This window comes from Protopterus annectens, chromosome 2.part1 (genome assembly GCF_019279795.1).
Source record: "Protopterus annectens isolate FY-2018-M chromosome 2.part1, PAN1.0, whole genome shotgun sequence".
Lineage (NCBI taxonomy): Eukaryota > Metazoa > Chordata > Ceratodontiformes > Protopteridae > Protopterus > Protopterus annectens.
This window is the reverse complement of record NC_056729.1, coordinates 660,548,510-660,571,689: the sequence shown is the minus strand read 5'-3', so window position 1 is coordinate 660,571,689 and position 23,180 is coordinate 660,548,510. Positions and strand designations below refer to the sequence as shown.

At 42.2% G+C, this 23,180-nt stretch overlaps 1 protein-coding gene across 2 annotated transcripts in view; it reads right to left on the bottom strand.

Moving 5' to 3' along the window:
- The window catches only part of LOC122794188, a 125,595-nt gene extending 102,721 nt beyond the window's left edge, over positions 1–22,874 (bottom strand). The window contains exons 1-2 of one of the 2 annotated variants that reach the window (XM_044062401.1): positions 22,734–22,874; positions 17,678–17,832 (exon numbers count right to left, since the gene is read on the bottom strand). The gene's annotated coding sequence lies outside the window, so the exon portion shown is untranslated. The remainder of the gene's footprint in view (positions 1–17,677; positions 17,833–22,733) is intronic. The other variant, XM_044062402.1, reaches the window with a different exon arrangement.
- Positions 22,875–23,180: the final 306 nt, after the last annotated feature.

The following is a 23,180-nucleotide window of genomic DNA, read 5'->3' as shown; positions in this document are numbered from 1 at the left end:
GCCAATATACTGGAGTCTGTCCATACAGGGCAAGTATTTAAGGCCTAGGATCCTCTTTGCGAGGTACTTTTGCAGCCAGCACTCACTGACTGGCATAATAAGGGGAGAGTACAGGGAGACAATGACTTCCTGGATGCAACACCCTTAGTCAGGATGTGGTGGTCAAGAGAGCTCACTGTCAACCTGTGTTCCCAGTTCTCTTATAACAATGTCAGTGTTCAGTGGACTACCATCAATGTATACTTCATGGAAACCACGTTGTTCCCAAAGGGATAGCAGTACATTTTCTGGCATTGAGCTAAAGTCCAGGGTTCTGACACCAGTCATAGGTCTCAGCCAGGCCTTTGCGCAGGATGTCAACATCATGTGGGGAGGTAATAACAGCACCCACCTTGCAGTCATCTGCGAATATGGTCAGCCAGAGTCCCTTCATGTTGGGCTGTACTTCAGAGTTGTGGATCCCAAACATGAGGGGACACAGGACCAAACCCTATGGGTCTCCATTCATGCCTGGTCAGCAGTCTCACATGGAGTCTGCTGCTTTCACACTGTGGTTTCTATTTGTGAGCCAGTTTGCAAGCCACCTAGTGATATAGGGGTTGATATCTAGCTGAGTGCGTTTGTCTACGATTCCTGAGTGGGGAATGGTATCCACGGATTAGAAGGGCCACCTATTCTATTACTTATTGCATACTGTTACATAATTACTGCATGTGACACACAGCTTAAAGGGCTGCAGTGTTTCTAAAGCTACCTCTACAGTGGATGACAACAGTAGGCCTTGTAAAGTGGATACTGGGACGTGTACTGTGTGGACGACAGCAAACAAATTGCAAAACTCCCCCCTTGATGGATCAGGTTCTCATACAAACACACCCACACATGATACTGTTCTCATGCACACACTTGCCAGGACTGAGATTAGAACCCCTACATATCTAGTTACTGCTACTATAGTGTTATGCATTAATCTCATGCACCTTGGAGCTTATAGGGTGAAGGTTGTCTCAAGGCACTTCTAAGGTGAGGAACATCACTGGCCCTTGTAAAGTATGGCAATGGGTGATGCACTGGGTGGGACAGGCCATAAAATACTACACATATACACATTTACACACAAATACACGCACACACATTTGCCAGAACTGACATTAGAACACCTGCCTAACCAGTTATTTGTACTATAGTGTTATGCAATTATCACACATGGCAGAGAGATTACAGGGCTGCACAAATGTGCTTCTAAGGTGAGTGACAAAGTAGGGCAATGGGAAGTGTACTGGGTGTGAATGGGCTCAAAATCTTTAACCTACAAACAAACACACACACACACACACACACTTTTACAATTTGCTAGGACTGAGATTAGAACCCCCTACCTTACAATTTTCTAGGACTGAGATTAGAACCCCCTATCTAACTAGTTATTTGTACTATAGTGTTACACACGTGCCACAGAGCTTATAGGGCTGAGGGCTACTCAAAGGTACTTCTACGGTGACTGACATCAGCAGGAATGCTAAAGTAGGGCAATGGGAAGTATACTGGGTGCGAATGGGCTAACACACAACACACTTTTACATTTGCCAGGGCTGAGATTAGAAACCCTACCTAACTAGTTATTTGGACTATAGTGTTATGTAGTTATTGCATGGGCCACAAAGCTTATAGGGCTGAGGGCTGCCCAAAGGTACTTCTAAAGTGACTGACATCAGCGAGACTGATAAAGTTGGACAATGGGAAGTGTGTTGAGTGTGAATGGGCTCAAAATATTTTGCCTTGACTGAGATTAGAACCCCTGCCTAAACAGTTATTTGTACTATAGTGTTAAGCAGTTAGTGCACACACCACAGAGCTTATAGGGCAGAGGCCAATCAGTACTTCTACAGTGAATGACATCAGCAGATCTTGTGAAGTAGGGTATTGACTTAACATTTTGGTTCCATTTAGCATAGTATTGTGCCCTGTCTTGGAGAACAGAGGTATATCACTAGAAACCACAGATTAGATTGCACTGTCATATCATTGAGTTTCAGACTTCTTACCCTTCAGAGAGTCTTACTGCAACTGCAAGGCCTGCTGCGATATCACTGTGCAAGTCTGTAGGAGGGCACTCATCATTACAGCCATTTGTGTTCCTTTGACAGACATTCCTTTATGGTTTCTACGTCTGACTTGCTGTGCAAGTCTGGGAGTGAGTATGGGATCCCCACAGTGACATCCATGCATGTGACCTATGACCCCACTTAGTTGGCCCCCCACATATACTGCAGTGGGATTTGTCACCTTACATGATACTGCATAGTGTGGGGAAGCCAGTATTGTGTAGACATTTCCTGGTGTCCCACACAGATGTCAGTTATCTGCTGCCCTCCCAGTAGGCCACCCCATTCCCTTGCATGCATGCAGCATTTCCATAGATATGCTAACAAAACATAGTAATCCATTAATTTATTGTTAAGAAGACTGACTTACTTGTACCTGCAGCAGTTAGTGAGGATGGATGTTGGACACACACTGTACACTGCCTATACATGGAAAGTTACAGGTAATGTGATGTGTGTGTCATCCATTTTACTGTGTGTGTGAGTCAGAGAGAGGTGTCAGTCCCTGGGTCCCTACAGTGTCAGTGTGTGTGCTATGCATTTCCTCTGTGCCAAGGCCTGGGCATGCCTCTGTCTGCCTATGGGAGCAGGCTCAGAGGCTTCCTCTTCCGAGTCCTCTGTGCCTATGGGGACCTTGGCAATTGTGAGGGGCTGTGTGGCCCTTCCTCATGATGTTCCTGCTGCAGCTGTTTCCGCAGGATCATATTGTGTAGCATGGCACATACTATGAACATGCTTGCATATGTGGCTGGAGAGTACTGCAAGGTTCCACCAGATATGTCAAGGCAGCGGAACCGTGACTTCAGCAGCCCAAACACATGCTCTACACGCTCTATTAGGATCATGATTTGTGTGTGTGCACCTCATTATGGTGTTCTTGTGTGGGTGTGTGTATTTCTGATGGGTGTCATCATCCACAGCTCCAGTGCATAGCCAGCATCCCCCACCAGATGGCCATATGGGATGCCCCCACTGGCATATGCCTGGTACAGCTGTGACAAATTTCAGATGTGGAAGTCGTGATAGCTTCCAGGGCTGCCAGTACACACATTCATGATAATGCCCTGGGCATTGCACGAGACCTGGCAGTTGATGGAGGGTAAGCCCTTGCGGTTTATGTGGACCCTACCCTGTTCACCAGGTGGTGCTTTGATGTGGATATGTGTGTAGTCTATCGCACCCAGTATCTCCTGGTATTCTGCTACATGGTGGAAGAGACGCATATTGGTGGTCCTCTCCTCACAGGTGTTGGGGAAGCAAATGTCTCACTGGCATGTGGTAGCATGGCATCCAGAACTGGTGGAGTACACTGGATGCAGATGCCTGTGAGACCCCCATGATGTCCCCAATAGGTCTTTTGAAAGTACCTGTAGCTAGTATTCTACGCATACCTTAGTATCCACCAGGATGGGTTCCCCTCTGTTTGCTATGGGTCTGAGTTGAGGCCAGCACAGCTCAATGATTTGCACAAGCATGTCTCTGTCCACCCTGTAGTGCTCTATCTCCAGATCATGTAGCCCCTGGTGAGTTACCCTGGGTCTGAACACTCCTCCTCCTCCTCAGTCTGTGGTGGTTGTCAGCAATATCCTCCTCACCACCCTCAGCCTTTAGCACATACTGATGAATCTCACTAAAAGAATCACAGGCCTAAAGCAGATGCCATATGCTGACCATCTAAAAAAAACTGCAGCTATACTCTGTGGCATATTGCCTACTCAGAGGCAATCTCTGCTTAACATACAAGGCCATGTCAAACCCTGAGCTGTTGGACATACTCCACTTAAAGAAATCCCAGTCCCTCAGAGCCACACACTCCAGGGATCTAAACCTTGTCATCACAATGAACAATACATGCTGGAGGGATAGGTTCCTGACCCAGAGACTCCCCATACTCTGGAATAGACTGCCCATACATGTCAAGCAGAGCCCCTCCTTGGCCCTCTTCAAAAGGAACCTTGATGATTGGATGGGAGATGGGAAATTCATCCCGGGGATCATGTCAGTCACCCTGCTAGACAGGGGTCCAGGGAAGTAAATATTGTGGGAAGAAATATCCAGGGAATTATTATGGCTAGGCTTGTATAGGCCCTAGGGTCGATAGCCTATTACCAACCTATGAACCTATAGCAATGGCAGGCCCCAACATGTTTTCAGTTAAAATTCCCCTGCATGTGCACACCAATGGTGCAGAGTTTGTGGGGAAAAAAACAGACTGTAAGGTATTTGCATAGTTTACACGGTTGTGCTGCAGATGTTGCCTGTGTGATTGGCTCGCTATGATGCATTCCACCTGCTAGCTATGTTATTTGTACTTGATTGCTTGTATTCTGCTATTTTCCATTTTTTTTCTTTTTTCCCCTTCCCATTTCCGCCCCATTTAAGCCCTGAGACGCACCAGGCAAACCCAGTGCCCAAATGTAAACAGTCCTGGTATTTTCAGGCTTTTTTTTTTGGTTTTAGACCCAGTGCATTCTGCGCAAACCCGTTTAGTTAATGTAAACAGTGAGAAATGGCCCTCCCTGGATGCAAACATGTTCTTCATTTCATTGATTAAGTCAATACAGCCTCAGACACACACCCTTGCTTAGCTGTGCTTAGTTAAGCTTATCTGGGAGCTGTGGAGCTCCAATGTGCTTCACCCTCTTTTCATGTCTGCTGCTCCTCCTGCTTACACCACCACCTTATAGCACCTACACGGCTAAGTGCAGTTTGGCACTTAGATTCTTTTTGTGATTCAGTAAATTTCCATTAGCATACCCCACTGCCTTAATCCCTAGTTACTGCACTACACCAGAGCCTTTCCCCTTAGCAACCACTGTTCCCTGGTATTGTTTTGATTCTGCATGCCACAGACTAATGGCAAAATGGAGATTTCCCCTAAAATTGTTTTTTTTTTTTTTTTCAGCACAATCCCATTTGTGAGCCACTGCCCTATAAACAGCAGAGATCGGCCAAAAAAAAAACCTTTTACTTTTATGAAACACTTTTCCATGCCAATGGCCATTTATCTGGCCATTGGCATGCCTAAAGATTATAACATGCTTTTATTTGAGCTGTCATACCTCTGTTTTGATTTTTGCAGAAATGTATTCAGCTAGTAGACAAATACATTTCTGCACATAACACTATTCCTGCATGGATGCACGGATGCCTGCCTGCTTCCTGAATTGCGAATTCACCTCATTTGCATAGTTTTCACCAGCAAATGAGGTAATTAGTATTATTTGGTGGTGTCTGCGCAGGAATAGTGCTGCCAAGCTCGCGCATGTCCCCAGGCTTGTTTACAGGATCGCTCGGCAGCCATATTTTGTGCAGTAATGCTTACACTATTCTTGCACTCTGTGTAAGTGTTACTGAATCCCAGGGTGTATGTATAGATTTAATGAATGCTAACTCTACTTGTACTTTAATGACATTATTGGTATAAAAATTGCATTGAAGTCCTAGTGTTCGATTAGCCCTTACTCTGCCATCTTTCTTCGCAATCCAAGAGTTAAAACTATGGACAGTATTCATAATCATTGTGTGAACGGGTTTCTCTTATCCATGCTGTGCATGAATGAATGTAGCTAAGCCAGGATTCACAGAGGCCATTTACATTAATGCACAATTGCCATGAATAATTACAGGCAAACTATAATAAGATGTAAATGAGAATTTATGCAAAGCTAATTTATATTAATGAAGATCTCTTTCACCCACTTGCGATTCAGTCAAATGTTTGTGTCGTCCACACAGCTATTGAAAAAGTTTTGCTGCAGCTATTATATCTACTTTGCAATAAGTGTAGATGCGTGCTGACCCTGAAAAAAATATGTTAAGTTGTCCTTTCTCTGCATTGATCCCTCGTTCTGTACCATCACATAACCAAACACCTGCCATCCTCAAAAAACAAAAAAATGTTATGTGACACAACCCCCATTATTATATACACAAGCAGAGTCTAGCCAAGTAAAGTTGTGCTGAAGTAATGCTTTCATAAGCATGAAAATCCTGACAATACACATATCATTTCATTTGCCCCACAACACTTTTGTAATCATATAACTCTGTCAGGGACAATCAGGAATTTCCAAGTAAACCTCAATACTTCAGTCACTGAATTTCTACCATGTATGCACAATCACAAAAAGACACCAAAGTAAACAATTTCCACTGCTTCTATAATGGAATTCCCATTTACAATGACAGTTTTCAATATTGCAATCTACCCATCGTAGGAATAAAACAAACTTCATGAAGTGAACTCAACCTTCAACAATTTGGAATATTTCTAATATTTTTTCTTACTTTAAATTGTCTGCAGTATCCCAATTAATTTGCTAACTAAAGTAATTTCAAACTAATATGCTGCTTTAAACTTTCTTACGCAAGCTCCGGAATCAGGATCCTTTATGTGTTTTGTATGTAAATGAGGCCCTTTTACATTTATTTCTTTGAACTGTAGAGATACTCAAAAATACACCCACCTTATGGACGTAATTGCTCTTCCTGATTCACCTCATATAAAAGTGTATCTTCAGGTAAGGCAAGGCTATCAAAACACCTGCTCACTTAAGAAATCAGCATAAATGTCATATGTTGATTACATTTGCATACCGATGCAACACTGCTCTTCAGAGATCATGCTATGCATAACCAGAGGCCACAACTATGAATACCACCCTGTGTTAGTTATGTTTCTTTACTTCTGAAGAGGTCTGCATGGATATAACTTTGTGAGAAGAAAGCATTAAACTATAGACTATTAAAATTCCATGGTTTTCTGCCTTTTCTGATTCCATAGGTTTTATTTAGTTCATTTCTATTCTTTAGATACTATTTTGCAAATCTGATAACTCTTATTTATTTTTATTTAGTTCATTTCTATTCTTTAGATACTATTTTGCAAATCTGATAACTCTTATTTATTTATTTATTTTTTGTTTGGAATTGATAGGTGTGACAGTTCACTCCAGATGACGGTACTGAATTCCTTTCCCTGAGTGGAAGCTACTTTGAGCTCCTTACTCTCTTGCTAATGGTGACTGGAGGAGCCATGTTTCTAGCATGCAACTGTAGACAGGTCATCTAAGAGGTGATTTGGCAGCATAAAACCACATGTAAAAGTGACTGAGTATGTTAGTGACTCCTGTTTTACTTTTCTCTCCAGTAACTATGTTAATTAGTTAGGAGTAGGTCAGAAATAAGTTCAGTTTCTACCAAGCTAGACTTTACTCCCTAGATAGGAAGAGTATTTTTTTATCTTGTTCTTTAGTCCATGAGAGGATACTACTTGTAAGTTCCTCAGAATTGCCAGGGTTAACGTGCATCAGTAAGGTTTTGTTTGCTCCGGTGAGCAGAGTTACCAGCAAAGCTTCTCTCTGTGTAACCACTGAAGGCCAAGAAGCATGAATATTCGACTTCAGAATGTTATTAAGAATTCTTTACCTATGTGATCCTGATGATTTACTTATTAGCCTGAATAATTATTTTTCTGCTTGTAAATCTACCATGTTTGAGATAAGTAGATTCAATATTACCAATTTTGTTACACAGGATGAATGGATTAAATATACAATATTTTTTATGCTCCTCCTTTATGTAAACCGTACCTCTCAACTGTACAGATTTTTGCACAATGTCCAGATTTTTGCCTAATATTGTTGGTCCATTTTTCTTAAAATTGTGGCTTTCTGGAAAATTGGTTTTCTGGCAAATCAATAAAGATTGAAGTTAGAAAATAATGACAGAAGTTTTAGTTTCAGACTTCATATCCTTCAGAAAATTCATGTTAATGCAAAACCTGTTACTCTGTCAACTTTATAAGTTTGTAAGAGCAATATTTAAAAATTGTACCTATTTTTGGGACATTGTCCCACTTTTATTTATGGTTTTGTCCAGATGTGAGGTTGAGAGGTATGATGTAAAACAGATTTTCCTATATTAGCCATTGCAGTTGTTGTTTTGCCAAGGTTCCTTTCTACATCACATGAAATGGATTACTGTTGATTGTAAATTACCATTTATTTTAGACAATATACATGTATGTATGTAGCTTATGTATTTTAACTACCAATGTAAAAAAAAAACTAGAAGAGTAGACATGAGTGGTTTTATATTCTTGTTAATGGATATCATAAAATGGCTGGTGTCAGCTTTCTTATATTTACTGTATGTGACAGTAAGGTTTCTGTACTCAGCAAGGTTAAGAGTGACACTGTCAACTGACCTGTCTAAGGCCTCCAAAACAATCACTTACTGCATTAGAAAACAAACTTTCTCAACAATACATTATCTTGAGAACAGAACCTTCCAGGTACACCTCAGCTATTTGAGCCTTGCACACAATGTGTACCACAAGACCCTATCCTCAATCCAGTACTCTTATTTTTCATAAATGACCTAACAAATGATCATTAAAACCTTAAAATAGTCACACATCCTGATGAGCTTCTTTTGCTTAAAACCAATTCAATATATCTGATTTATAACAAAAATTACAAACTACTCTCACTGTTATGTGTAGCTAGACCCGTATTTCCCTCTAGTCAAAGGCTTCATGGACTCATTCCCCTGTCTCCCCATCACTAATAATAACCTGACAATGGTTAAGACAAACTGAACTACTAGGAATTATTATTAGTTAGTTAGTAACATGACTATCTTCATAAATCATATATTGCATCCCTTATAACATAATAATATTCTTGCAGTGATGGTAGAATAGGTTAGGTTGTTTATACATTGTTAGTTTAAGCACAGGGTGGCCACGGTGGTGCAGTGGTTAGCGTTGCCGCCTCACAGCAAGAGGTTCTCCGGTTCGATTCTCGGCTGGGGTGCATTCTGTGCGGAGTCTGCATGTCCTCCCTGTGGTCGCGTGGGTTTCCTCCAGGTGCTCCGGTTTTCTCTCACATCCCAAAGACATACAGTAGGTGGATTGGACACTCTAAATTGGCCCTAGGTGTGAGTGTGTGCGTGTGCGTGCCTTCTGTGAAAGGTTGGGCACCAGGCTGGCAACTCGACACTGTAAAACTCTACTGCCAGTCATGAGTGGACAGATGATCCACTGTGGCGACCCCTAACCGGGAAAAGCCGAAAGAGGAAGAAGTGTAAGCACAGTTTCATCCTATAATGTTTATTAATGACTGCTTAAACTTTGTAACATTATATGGAAATGTGCGATATTAGAAGTACTGGGAGTTAAAATAAGACAGGAGGGCCTACTGCTTATTCAGGAATGAGTTTAATGTTGCTCTATAGGGACTTTCTGAGAAAGTTACAGACACGGAATACTAAGGAAGAGTTCTTTCAGAACCAACAGTTTAACGTCATTAAAGAAACAGTTTATTCTGAGAAGGTTTAAAACAAAAAGAGAAGTTTAGCCCTTTTTATGTCTGGCTGAATAATTCTTGACAAGTTTTAGTATGGTAAGGCATTGCCACTTGGAAGAAAGTAACTAAGAGTTATGAAGACTATGTAGGGGAAAGTCGCAGTTCAGTGGCCAATATATGTGGAGCTGAATAAACAGATACCGAATTTATTGACGTCCAAGTGAGATAGGTTCATAGGTTCATACTAGGCTATCTGCCCGAGGGCATTTACAAGCCTAGCCCATAGTTTTGTGGCTTACGCCACCCCTTTAGTATGGGGAACTATACCCATTATTTTGCTGTGCCTCTGTTGAGCAGTGACACTGAGGTAATCCCTGGGGTATATCTGCGATCTCCCATCCATTGGTCAAGATTTCTCTTGAACAGGGCCAGCGAGGTGCTCTGCCTCACATATACCGGGATTTTATTCCACAGCATAGGGAGTCTTTGGGTGATGAATCTATCCCTCCAAGCCGTCCTATTAATAGCCGTGTCGAGGTTTAAGTCTCCCGCCCTTGTGGCTCTGACGGATCTAGATTTTTTGAGGTGAAGCATATTCATCAAATCTGGGTTTGACATGGCCTTGTATGTTAGGCAAAGGTCACCTCTGAGCAAGCAGTAAGCGACTGAATAGAGCTGGAGTTCTTTCAGTCGGGCAGCATAGGACAGATGTTTGAGACCCTTTATCCTTTTGGTGAGGAACTTTTGTGGCCTCTCCAGCTGCTGCAAGTGTCGGGTCAGATACATTCCGAATGGGGCATTGTACTCAATCATTGGTCTGATGAGTGATGAGTATAGGGAGACTATGACCTCCCTTGATCTAGATGAGAATCCCTTCATGATAAGGTGGGCAATGTAGAAGGTCTTCCTAACTACTTTAGCTACATGGGTGTCGAATGACAGACTACTATCAACCTGGGTCCCCAGGTCCCTGATAACTTCTTCTGTGCTCAGTGGATTGCCACCTATTTGGTAGCTAGGGGTAACCTTGTTTTTCCCGAAGGGTATGACTATGCATTTTTGGCATTTAACTTTAGGCCATGGCTCTGGCACCAGTTATCCGTTTCTGTGAGACCCTTCTGAAGGATATCTGTGTCAGATGTGTTTTTCTACTATGGCCCAGTTTGCAGTCATCTGCAAACTTTGTCAGCTCATAACCCTCCTGTGTTTGCTTGTACTTGGAAAAGTAGATGCCAAACAAGAGTGGGCCCAGGACTGAGCCCTGTGGTACACCACTTGTGACAGGCTTTGAGTCTGACATGGCGCCAGCAACTCTGACCCTGTGGGTTCTGTCACTCAGCCAGTTTGCAACCCATCTTGTGATGTATGGGTTAACATTTAAGCTGATGAGTTTTTCAATGATACCCGAGTGGGGTATTGTATCGAAGGCCTTCGCCAGATCGAGGTAGGCTGTATGGACTGCCTTTCTCTCATCAATGGCTTTGGTGACTGTTTGAAAAAGTCAACCAAGTTTAGAAGGCATGATCTGCCTTTGACAAAGCCAAACTGGGATGGATCCAAAGTCTGCAAATTCCCTATGTCTTTATTTATGAGGTCCATTATGATCCTCTCCATGGCTTTGCAGATAAGGCTTGTCAAGCTAATGGGCCAGTAATTTCAGGGTCGGTGGAGGCACCGCCTTTGTGAAGTGGGACCACAGTTGCAGTGCGCCACTCCTGGAGTGCGTATCCAGAGGTAAGACTATGATTAAACAGCTGTCCTAGCTGTGGGTTTAATTCCTCGTTGAGTTCGTGGAGCACACAGCCGGGGACACCATCAGGTCCCATGGATGCAGTGTTTTTTGCTTTGGAGAGAGCAGTTCTCACTTGGGTGTTGGAGATGTTTGGGGGCTGCAACGCTGATATAGATATCTCTCCTTTTGGGAGTTTGCACTGAACTTGTCAGCCAGTATGTTGGCAATGTCTGTAGGATCAGTAATCTTCACATCATTTTGAACTAGTTCTGAGCATATCTGGGAGTTTCCTCCCAGGTTTCTAACATAGCTAAAGAAGGCCTTATGATTGTCTGAGTCTTTAGCTATTTTTCTCTCAAAATTTGCTTTGGATGATTTTATGAGAGCTCTTAGTTTTTTACTTATAGTGATCAAGGGTGTCTTACCTTTTAAGGATTTTGCTCTATCTTGTAGTAGCTTCCTCCTTTTGTTGTAGAGTTTGTTTATGGCTGGGGTCCACCAGACTGGGCGCTTGCCTTTGGTACAAAGAGTCTTTGTTTTGCTTGGGATTGCCTTATCCATGCAGTCCTGCAGGTGCTGGTAGAAGGCATTTGTAAGTGATTCAGCGGCTTGAGTACTGTTTTCCGCCGGCTCGGGGGCCTTAAAGGAGACCACACTAGTCTTTAGAAGTGTGAAGTCGGCTTTTGCGAAGTTCTTTACTGTGGTCTTTTTTATTTCAGGTGGGGGTGGGATGAGGACCTCCAGCGAGATTAGTTTGTGATCTGATCTCACCAGTGAGGGGTATACTTCTGGTGTTGAACATTGTGCTCCCATGTTCGTGATGATGAGATCAAGTATGTTTTCTCCTCTTGTGGGGATGGTGACTAGTTGTTCCATGGCATTTGAGTTTATGAATTCCAGGAACTTTTGGGCTAGGGTGTTTGGGCTTGAGTAGTGTTCCCAGTCTATATTAGGGTAATTGAAGTCACCTAGTATGATGGTGTTTGGTGATACATTTATCCCCTCTAGTGTTTTCAGGAAGGCCATGTGAGGTTCCTGAGTTTGTGAGGGTGGCCTGTAACATGCTACAATTTGCAGAGCAGTCTTGCCTATGGTTAATTGCACCTGGATGGTCTCCGATGCATCGTGCATTGCCACCAGTCTTGAGGTGTGGGTGTCTTTGATGAATATGGATACCCCCCCTCCTTTCTTGGTATTGTCCGGATTTTGGGCCCGGAACGCATGATAAGAGGTAAAACCTGATAGTGCTGGGGTGCTCTCAGGAGCCCTGAACCAGGTTTCTGTCACTGCACAGACATCGATGTTCTCCATACTGAGAAGGGCCTCGAGTGCGTGCATTTTGAGATTTAGACTTCTGGAATTGAGTAGCATTACCCTTAGTTTTTTTCCTTTTTTGTGTTCTAGGGTGATACAAATGCAAATTTCAGGATCCCTGCTAGGCCTAATAATGCCGATTTCATAGCTGTACCTCAACTACCTTTCATGAACCCTCTTTCACATAATACAGTGGTGTTGGAATACTGACATCATATGTGTACCTCTATATGGACACTAGTGATGGTATACTGTCAACCCTGACTTCATACGTATACTTCTACGTGGAAACTAGTGATGCTATACCGACAAGCCTGACTTTATAGCCTACTACTGTTACCTCAGAGAAGCTCTCACACATGTGGAGTGGACTTGGGAACTGATGATTTTTTTTTACGGAATTTCTGCTCTTGGATGGTCTTGTTCCAGATGCCTACAAGGGGTTCCATTTTGAGAAATGGGGCTGCTTTAGGAAAATTTCATAATACAGGGACAATGCAGCTTCCCCTTGTGCCATTTTTGGCTTAATCCAACCCAAATCTTGGGGCAGGGAGATCAAGGATGCTAACCCAGCATCATACTGCTGTCAGGGAGTGCACCCTTACTCCCACGATTCTGTGCCAGCCTTGCAAGGTTCTCAAGCTGCATTCACATGTCCACTGATGTGTAATCTTCCATCTAAACAGTATAACCACATGAAGCATGGAGCTCACTAATCAGGAGATTAATGGTGCTATTGCAGCAAACATAGACTGCCTCCCTCCCGCAGGGCTGGCAAGGTGAAGTCAGCCACTCACTCCCATCCTCGTCCATGCTTTTTCTCCACTACCCATGCCACTAATCAAATGCAGGTTATCTAGGCTGAAGTAAAGGCTTTAGTCTTTTACACCATGGGGCTCTTGACCTCAGTTATAATTTTTTGTCAGTCCCTGATCATGGAGATGAACATAGGGAAAAGCAAGCCAGTGGCTCTGACCTCCAGAACTATTTCCCACTTCTACATGCATCACTCATTGACCATCAGGAGACAAATCACTGTGTTACTTGTCAGCCATACAAGTGCTGATTTGTCTCAAGTTAGTAACCCAAAAGAAACTTCAACATACTGTTTTATTTCCATTTCTCATTTCCTTCTTCTCATATACATTTTACTGTTGCTAATACCAGAATGTTCTCCAAGCTCACCCTTCCAAATTACTTTAAATGTTACTATGTCTTTACATGTTTATGCATGTAGTGCCTGGCTGGCATACAGAGACATCAACTACCCCTTACGTGAACAGAGGCCTTGCAACCCATCTATTAAATGTTGCTACTTTAAAAGCCTAAAAACTTAGTCTCTGGCTGTGTCCTTATGTTTCTGTTTTATAGCTCTCATATTTTGAAATACAGAAGAGAAAGGCATGCAAATAGGTCCATAGGTTCATAGGTGTGTACTAGGCTAAAGGCCCTGGAGCCTTTACAAGCCTAGTCCATAGAGGTGCCCTGGCATTGTGTCACCTGATGTTAGTTCCCAGAGCCTCTATCAAGTACAGCCACTGGAGTGATCCCTGGAGTGAACTTTCTATTACTCATTCACTCATCAAGATTTCTGTTGAAGAGGGGCAACAAGGTGCTCTGCTTGACATGTATGGGAAGTCTATTCTAGAGCATGGGCAGTCTCTGGGTGAGGAACCTGTCCCTCCACCATGCTCTGTTGATTGTGGTAATGAGGCTTTGGTCTCTGGAGCATGTGGTGCTGAGGGATTGGGATTTCTTTAGATGTAGCATTTCTAACAGAGCTGGGTCAGATATGGCTTTGTAAGCCAAGCAGAGATCGCCTCCAAGTAGGCGATATGAGACAGAAAATAGCTGGAATCTTTCTGTGTAGGCCATGTGTTTAATGCATAGGATCCTCCTCGTGAGATACTTCTGTGGCCTCCCCAGCTGTTGCAGGTGTCTAGTGAGATACATGCCAAATAGGGCATTATACTTTATACTCAATGATTGGTCTAATGATGGAAGTATAGAGAGACGATGACCTCTTTCTTCCTGGATGCAAAATCCTTGGTAATGAGATGTGCCACATAGAAGGACTTTCTGACCACACTGGCTATGTGGTGGTTGAAGGAGAGGCTGCTGTCAACCTGAGTACCCAGATGTCTTATAATGCCTTCAGTGTTCAGTGGGCTCCCATTGATGTGGTAAGTGGTAGGAACTGAGTTTTTACAAAAGGGATGATTATGCATTTTTTGGTGATAAGCTTAAGGCCATGGTTTCGACACCAGTCATTGGTCTCAGTGAGGCCTTTCTGTAGGATGTCTGCATCACTTCAGCAGTTAATAATGGCTCCCTGTTTGCAGTCGTCTGCGAACCTGATCAGCCAGAGTCCCTTTGTGTTGGCCTGGATGTCTGAGAAGTAGATACCGAACAGGAGAGGACCCAGGACCGATCCCTGTGGGACTCCACTCATGACTAGTCAGCAGTCTGACTTGGAGTCCACTACTTTCACACTGTGTGTTCTTTCTGTGAGCCAGTTTGCAATCTACCTAGTGATATAGGGGTTGATGCCTAGTTTGGTGAATTTATCAATAATTTCCGAGTGAGGAAATGGTATCAAAACCCTTTGGCCAGATCGAGGTAGGCTGTATGCACTGCCTTACCTTCATCCACAGCCCTGGTGACGGACTCAAAGAAGTCAACCAGGTTGAGCAGGCATGATCTCTCTTTCACAAAGCCAAATTGCGTGGGGTCCAGAGTTTGGAGATTTCCTATATCTTTGTTAATCCGGTCCATGATGATGTACTTCATAGCTTTTCATAGCTTTACATATCTGACTCATCAGGATAATGGGGTGAAAATTTCCAGGATCTGTAGTCGCTCCCCCTTTATGGAGAGGGATGACTGTAGCAGTGTGCCATTTGGTAGGGACAAAGCTGGACGTGAGGCTGTGACTGAACAGGGCACACAGATGTGGTGCCAGTTCACTTTGTAGTTCATGTAGAACACAGCCAGGGATATTATCGGGTCCCATGGAAGCTGTATTCTTGGCCTTGGACAATGCAGCTTTAACCTGCGCTGAAGTAATGCTGGATGACTGACATTCTTCTGGTATTGTGATTAGTCCTTTAGGGGAGGAGAGAGAGGTAAAGTTGGCATTGAATCTGTCGGCCAGTATGTTGGCAATATCTGTTGGCTCAGTATAGGAAGTACCATTGTGCAGTAACTCAAAGCAAATCTGGGTATTGCAGTGGAGGTTCTTGACATAGCTATAGAAAGCTTTGTGATTGTTTTAGTGTCTACCGCAATTCTGCCTTCATAGCTGGCTTTAGAGGATTTGATGAGGGATCTCAACTTTTTGTTGAGGCTAATAAGGGCGTTTTTCCAGTCTTGGGACTTCATCTTTTTCTGCAACAGTTTCTTCCTTCTGTTGTAGAGTTTATTAATGGCAGGGGACCACAAGACTGGCTTCCTTTTTTTGGAGGAGAGCATCTTGATTCTATTTGGTATGGCTAGTTCCATGCATTTATGTACATGTTCGTACAGTGCATTGGTGCATGACTCAGCAGTCATGTAGCTATTTTCCATTGGCATGTGTGCCGTGAAGTTAACCACCTCTGTTTTTAGGAGTCCAAAGTCAGCTTTGGAGAAGTTTTTCAAGGTGGTTACCTTTGTGAGGGATGTGGGTGACATGTGGATTTCCATGGTGATAGTTTATGGTCAGATCTGACCAGGGAGGGATGGACTATTGGTGTAGAGCAACGGTCGCCCATGTTAGTAATAACCAGGTCAAGGATGTTGTTTCCTCTAGTGGGGGTCAGAATGTGCTGGTCCAAGGCATTGGAATGGACGAATTCCAGGAAGCGTTGGGCCAGTATATTGGTGCTTGAGTAGTTTTCCCAGTTGATGGAGGGGTAGTTAAAGTCTCCTAGTAAGACAGTATTGGACTGGACCTTGATAGATTCCAGGGTGCTTAGGAACATGGAGTGAGAATCTAGGGACATGGTTAGGGATCTATAGCAGGCTATGACCTGGAACACCGTCTTACCCAATGTTAGCTGTACCTGAAGTATCTCGGATGTGTTATGCTGGGCTACTAGTCTGGAGGTGTGCATATCCTTTATGAATATGGAGACACTACTGCCTTTGGAGATTTAGTCCATGTTTCGGGGCCGAAAGGTGTGGAATGAGTTATAGCATGATAGCACAGGAGTGCTTTCTGCCTCTTTAAACCAGGTCTCCACTACAGCACAAATGTCGATGTTCTCAATCTTGAGGAGTGCTTTGAGCAAGTGCATCTTGAGATTTAGAGTTCTAGCATTCAGCAGCATGACTTTCAGATTGCATTTATAGCTGTTACAGTGGTATTTCGGTCTTTGGAACACCACCTTAAAAAGGCACTCTAGGGGTGGTAAGAGCCTTACCCAGTACCCAGAAACCAAGGGGTGACAGATGCAGGACATCTCTGGCAAAGCATTGAGGTCTGTCAATCATGTCATCCCAAGCAGATAGATACTGGATCCCCTTAGAATGACAACAGAAATTTAGCCAATTGTTGAAGTCAATCCTTTTTTGTTTGTACTGCGGTATCATTCTGGGTGATGGTAGGTTACTGCTCAGGGCTAGTGTCATACCTGCCTCGGCCACATAATCCGAGAGCTCCACCATGTCTCTTTTCACGTAGTCCAGGGAGGTGTGTTTCAGGTCATTCACACCCAAATGGACAATGACAGAGTCATACTTGTAGTGAGTGACCTGAGTGCATGTGTTGTGTCAGATTCTGGCACCTGATAGACAGCTGACTGTTACCTTCTCCTTATTCAACCTAGTGAGTGGGACAACAGTGTACTTAAAACATCCATCCATCTTTAATGTTCATTCATTTCATCCATTTCTGGGTCATAGTAAGCCAAAAACGTGCCCAGAAGAAAATGGTCACTGGATGGCATTCTAGTCCATCTGAAGACACAGTTATACCAAATGAAGTACTGCACCTGTAAGCAGAGACAAGTTAAATAGTGACAATTCAGCTACCCACACCCCTTTAGGATGTGGAAGGATACCATTGTTCTAACTGAAAATTCAGACAGACACAGGAAGAGATGCAATCTCTGCAGACAGCACAACAGAGAAGAACTGGTTAAACAAGAGCTACTTGTGCGAAAAAAAAATCCATACACAAAGTGCAATTTGACTTGCTATTGTTTACTGCTACAAACACAAACAGCTCTTACCTCAACTGATGATGCAGTTTCTGATTAATACAGCTTCTGATTAATACAATGCAGACTTCCGTAATATGTCACAACTGAACCTTTTTCTGCCTTGTGTCTTGTTCAAGTTTCAGATCACAGTTGTCCGGTCAGCCTTCTACTTATCAGGGGAACTCCTGAAACAAAAACAAAAACAAAGCTGTTAATCATTACAGAATTATATCAGTTAACATAAGTGTAATACTTCTCTAAAAGTTTTGTTGGTTACTATTGACTATGAATTTTTAAAATGCATTTAAAATGAGTAAATGGGTATGGAAATGCCAACTTTCACAATTAATCCACTGTAAATATGAATGCAGTTTACTACCAGAACAGCTACAAGCACAGCAAAAAAGACCCACAAGAAAATGTGGTGAAAGCCATGTATATCCACAAGCGATGTTGCTGGATATAAGGTGATTAGACAGCCACTGTCCTTAAGAAATGGGCTCATATTGAAATTTTCAGGATCAACGAAAGACAACAGTGTAGCAGAAGTAACAGTGGTGTAGAAGTGGGGTAGAAATGTGAATATATCGATAGTTCAGTCCTAAGAGATTCAGACTTTTTAGGCAAGGAAAACCAAGGTATATGCAAGGAACCAACCTTTAACCCACCATTATCACTAAGTCAATTACATTAATATTAGGCTTTAAAACTGTTAACAATTTAAATCTGAACCTAGTACAGACATTTCTGATATGTACAGGTGTATAGGGTACAAGTTGCATATGGCAGGATACATTTTGGAATGAGCATTCTCCCCTAGGGTTAATCCTACTCTTGGTTGTGAGACCTCATATGCTAGTGAAGTGATTTAATGTGTGGTTTAACAGCTAAGTAAAGAAAGTAAGGGAATTTCTTTAGGGGGGGGGGGGGTGCTGGGTTCTATCCGTAAATGGCAGTCATTTTGTTTTTTAGACAATGAAATTAATCAAAATATATTGTCTTCTGTGTTCTAACTGCCCTGACAAAAATGGGTCAAAACTGCCTTAAGTAAAGGTTGAAGGTTAGTGTATGATGCAGAGTTGGAACACTGTTTGTGTGAGGGCACTGTGCATTTTAATATTAGAGTGGAGTGTCTCCTTGCTCCAGTGATATAACCACTGAGTTAATAAGTTGACAGAGGATGAGTCTTGCCCCTCGCTATTAGGATGAAGGGGTGTGTGTCTCTGCCAAATACTCATTATAAAGGGAGCATGTGAATTCTAATGGAAATGTGCTCACAATCAGCTGTCAAGCAATGCGTATACAAAAGAAGGTACATTGTGTTCATAGGAGGATCATTTGTAGCAGCACTGTAAGGAGTGGAGGACAACACCCAGGAAACTATACTATCATTTGTGTATGAGGAGACTTATAGCAATAGATTTCTTAGCTTTTAAAGTGAGTAGATTTAAGAACGTATACATTTATCAATAGATTTCTTGGCTTTGAAGGTGAGTAGATTTGAGAATATATAGCAAAAAGCAAGTGTTTTCTCAATGTTAACTACAATATGATCTTAAAATGTAAGGGGTGCATCAAAGCAGACATCTAGATATCCATGTTCAAAGGTCTGGGCTATAGGCAAGTTCAGCAGGTCAAGCATTAGGACTGCAGGGAGAATTTAGATACAAAAGCTGTATTTTCTCTTTTGGCCCTCACTACCCTCTACAGCTATCAAGACTTTTAACCTCAAGAGGTCCTTCTATCATCCTCCTATTCCCATCAGTGATGTTATCCGAGGTGTGGAGAACGACAAAGTAAGAGTCAGAAATTTTATCTTACATCCTCTGAGTGGCTAGAAGATTCTATATACTCCTACAGACCTTACACTGCTGGGCAGCAAGCAAGGTGCAAATGAATACCTATTACTCCAAGCTCTTAGCAGATGCAAACTTCCATGTACCAGAGAAGGGCACTTTTGCACTATGGCAGGCTCATACTCACAGCCTCAGTGTCTAAGCAGTGCACTGTGACTCACTCTAAAACCTTCTCCCCTGCATAGACCAGACATAATCAGATCTTAAGCAGAAGCAAACAGTTTGGCTTTTGGTCATCTAAGACTATGAACCAAGTAGAAAATGGGTAAACTAGATGAACCCCTATGTCTTTAAATACCATCACTGTCCAAAATTCTTGAACTTCTTACATCTAATGCAAGACTTTTGTCCTAGGTTTTGGTTGGAGTTAAAAGCCAGGATAGTGAAGCCAAGTTCATTAATATTTCCTGCGGTGGAGACTGCAAACTGCTGGCAGTACTCTAAGGACATGTCAAGTACTTTTAATGTCACGCCAAGAGTGGCGGCTTGTAATTCTGGAATATTCTCCACATTTATTCCTCCTACAATACCCGTATTAAGCATTGAATACTAACCCTTCTTGTAAATATCTGCATATATTTTTTTAGTCTTTGATAGATTATGTCACTATACTGTAGGACTAACTTACTTGTACTTTAATCTTACTTTACTGTTGTTACTATGTACTTAACCCAGCCAATCTGAGCCTGCAATTGTTTACGGATGATTACTGATCAAATTTAATCTACCCTGGTAAAAAAAATAAAATAAAGTAAAAAAAATAAATAAATAATAATAAAATAAAATAAAACCATCTTTTAGTGGTACGTCTTGGCTTTGGCGCTGCAGGAAGAAAAAAAAAGTAGGATGAACACTCTGCTAAGGCCAGCATACTGATCATCAGCCCGAAGTTACTGGAGTCTTCTCCTTAACTGATCATTATCCTGGTAGCGACGGTAGCCACTCAACCTAACTTTATACGTAGGGTGGAACAAACTGGGATAATCTATGCCATTCCACAACCATACAGACAGTGATCAGATACCCACTGGTACCCACAGCAGATCTAGAAATAGTGAAGAATCATTAAGTTCCCCAGCCATCCATTCTGGCAGCAGTCAGATCCCTTTCTCTACCACTGCACCCACTAGAGTTCCCTCAGTACCTGCTCTCATCCTGAGAGGAAAAGTATACCTCATTTTACCCTTAGACACACTCCATCAGTGACTTAAGCAAATCCTAACTCAATAGACATCCTGGTAAGGGCTGGAGTCTTCCCAGTCCCCACACTGTTCTTGTCAGTGACTTCAGCTTCCAGCCTAACTGGACACCCATTAGGGAAGAGATAAGAACCTAGCACCTAGTCCCCATAGCTGTCCTGGAGACAGAGAGCACAGTCCAATTTTCCTGCGTCAATTCTGACAGCAAATGAATAGCTCCACTTTCTCCAAACCATCCCTGCAGTTACCCCAGTCCCTTGTCTACTCCCACAGCTATCCTGGCAGCATTCAGAGCCAGCCAAAGGACACAATCATCCCAGGTGAAACAAATCTGCAACTTTCTGCCCATCCAATCACCTAGGTTTACCCTAAGAGTAAAGTAAGGTAAAGTAGTACCATGGTTACAACTTGCTCGACATGTAGTTGTATGTGCAGTATTGCCTTTACACAAGTGAAGTATTCATACTGCTGCTAAGCAAGAAAATGGTACAAAGTGAGTTGGCATTTTACCCTGGAAATAATAAATAAAGCATGCCTCCTCAGGACTTTAACGAATGGCCAGCTCAGCAAACACTGAAGACCATGTCCAGCAATACTTCCTCATGCCAAATGATATCTTCCCCTGTAGCCAAACCCAGTGTCCTCTCCTCAGTGCCATCTGCACTGTACTTGCCTTAGAACAATCTTCAAAATTACCAGTGTCTTAGTTTTAAGATTCCTAGCCACCGTATATATTCCTTCATTCCCAGCAGCAAAAGCCCAGTAACCACAGTTTAGACAGTTCTGTACTTTAATCATGACTGTATCAGTTGTATTAAATACGTTTAGTTTGACCCACCTACCTTCTCCTTCGTTGGTAGTATTTTGGTCAAGAATGTTAAGAACGTACATTTACTCTCTGCTTCTAAAGATGATAAATGCGGCAAGAACAATGTTATGAATAACTGGCACTACTTCTGGTGAGTAAAGTATAAGCATTTCCAGAAAATTGACTTAACTTGCAAGTATAACTGCCTCTAGACTGTATGGTCCTTCTTGCTCCTCCACCATCTCACACACACACACACACACACACACACACACACACACACACACACACACACACACACACACACACACACACACACACACACACACACACAATTATGGCTCTTATTTATTTGCATAACGTACTCAGGGGTGTATACTAGATGTAGCAGATTCCAGTTTTTGTGTATAGCATGAGGCAGTATTACATATATTTCTCTCTATATGTATAAATAGATACGTTTTGTTTCATGGCTTAAAACACAGTGATTATTGCAGTAAACATCAGCTGTGCTGGGTGCATTAATAGCATATCATGCAACAAATGTTCTCCGCTGACTGACTGTCCCTGTGCGAATGCCTGCATGATGCAGCTGGCCTGCTTGAAGCCTGCTGTTCTTCAGCTGTCACTGACCTCTCATAATGGTCAGCTGAAAGAGACCTTAAAATTAATGCAACACACATAAAATATCACGTTTCCATTCTTATTGTATAAGAATCACATACACGTTTTGCTTTCTTAATCTGTTTAATTCTGTTTATTGCCTAATTAATCTTCCCATTACTGAAGGGCTTGTCTTCCTGCAGATACATACTGTCTGGGTGCGTAGTACAGGACAATCTTCTACACCTCAGCTAATCAGTGAAAAGCACACAATGTATAAATAATTATCCAACTGTTTAACTCATTATGAAAATGTTATTATCAGATACCTACATGAAACTCTCCAATAACGATATTACTTTCAGAAAGGACTTGTTTGAAATACAAAACCACAATATTTAAACCCTGTGCTACATCAACAATATTAAGGCATTTTCAGAAAAAGTGGAGACCTTAATGCTGCAAAAAAAAAAGACAACATGCCTTGCCTTGTTCTTACAGCCCACTCATTTCAAAGTATAGAAGTATACGTCCCTTTAATAAATAAATTCATTATTAATTGCACTTTTTCTATGGACCGATAGACTAGAAAAGCAAACAACAGTCATTTCAATATTTACCTTTCCTTTTGCAGATTAAAGAGTATCTGTAAAAACTTGCTGTTTTACAACATCCAACACAGGCCTAGTTTACTCTTTTCTAAGCCTACAGTCTGAGCAGTATAAAGCAAGACAGTCCCTGAAAGCAGCTGCCAGTCAGGACCCACCCTTTGAAATGATGTAAAAAAAAAGAACACGCCCAGTGTTAACCTTTAAAGTGCTGATAACTTTCATTGTTAGTAAATTATTTCTACCACTATGCATTGCAGCTGTTCTTGATTTTAAGAGTTGTCTCTGATTTTGCCTCATAGTTTCAATCTGTCTCGTGTCAAGTTGTTACTTTATGAGAAAAGATTAATGATTACAGTCAACAATTCCACAATTAATGCTAGGTGGTACAGTTACAAAAGGGGTTTTTAGCGAAAAAAAAATCTTATTCAGGTTTTTGTGTAAATAGGTCCTTCTCCC